At 50.4% G+C, this 841-nt stretch overlaps 1 protein-coding gene across 32 annotated transcripts in view; it reads left to right on the top strand.

Annotated features, from left to right (window-relative positions):
* The window catches only part of MPHOSPH9 (M-phase phosphoprotein 9), an 85,977-nt gene that overhangs the window by 229 nt on the left and 84,907 nt on the right, over window positions 1-841 (top strand). For 6 of the 32 annotated variants that reach the window (XM_074008255.1, XM_045366713.3, XM_074008262.1 and 3 more), the window contains exon 2: window positions 599-767. The exons of the other annotated variants lie outside the window; for them this stretch is intronic. The gene's annotated coding sequence lies outside the window, so the exon portion shown is untranslated. The remainder of the gene's footprint in view (window positions 1-598; window positions 768-841) is intronic. 32 annotated transcript variants of the gene reach the window in all.

The following is an 841-nucleotide window of genomic DNA, read 5'->3' as shown; positions in this document are numbered from 1 at the left end:
GCTCTGCCCGGCCGCGGTGCGCCTTTTCTAGACCCGGCGCCCTTGAGTGACACTCGCGCGGCCCAATAGCGGAGCGCCCTTCCCGAGGGGCGGGGGATTTGTGGTTTTATTTATTTATTTATTTATTTTTTTCCTCCCGTTTTTTGCCAAGGTGTCCCGGCTTCCTTTTGGGATCGCGGTTGTAGTTGAAGGAGCGGTGGCTTTTCTCCGTCCTCCCTGCTTTCCGTAGCTTAGGCGACTGCATGAATTCTCCCTCTCCTTCCCACAATGGCCACCAGCCATTGCGGGCTGGCTGTGAGCCCCAGAATGTCAGGATCTGGTCTCATCCCTATCTGAAATCTCTTTCTCTCCCCCAAGCCTCCAGGCAAGGCGGAGCGCCCAGTTAACTTTCATGTTTCATAACCGCCAATCGTTCCTTTTGCCCAGCTCCCTTTTTTTGCTAGGGGGTGGGGACACCAAAAGCGTCATATCTTGTTGCTGAGAAATGTAAAAGCTCTGCTCTTATATTCATTCTGTATCAAAATAAAAATTTTTTTTTTGCATTGTATATGTGGGTGTTTAAGGATTTTTCCCTCTTACTTCCCTGCCCTCCCCATAGCACCTCCACTCCAATAGAGAAGCATCCTTGAATTTGTAGTGGTTTTCCATCTGGATCTGCATCCGGATCCGGATTACCTCAGCAGGGGAAATAATAGATGGGGTTGCAGGTCCATCTCCCTGGAGAGCTTGTGTTTTCGTGGCATAACAGCACGGAGATTGGAATCCAGGTATTTCTGTTGCCAGTTGGAAGGGGCAGTCCTTGACTGTTTCAGTGCCCCATTTGTCGTGGGTGATGGGCTGA

This window comes from Macaca fascicularis, chromosome 11, assembly GCF_037993035.2.
Source record: "Macaca fascicularis isolate 582-1 chromosome 11, T2T-MFA8v1.1".
Classification (NCBI taxonomy): domain Eukaryota; kingdom Metazoa; phylum Chordata; class Mammalia; order Primates; family Cercopithecidae; genus Macaca; species Macaca fascicularis.
The sequence above is the reverse complement of the archived record's forward strand: the minus strand, read 5'-3'. Positions and strand labels throughout refer to the sequence as shown.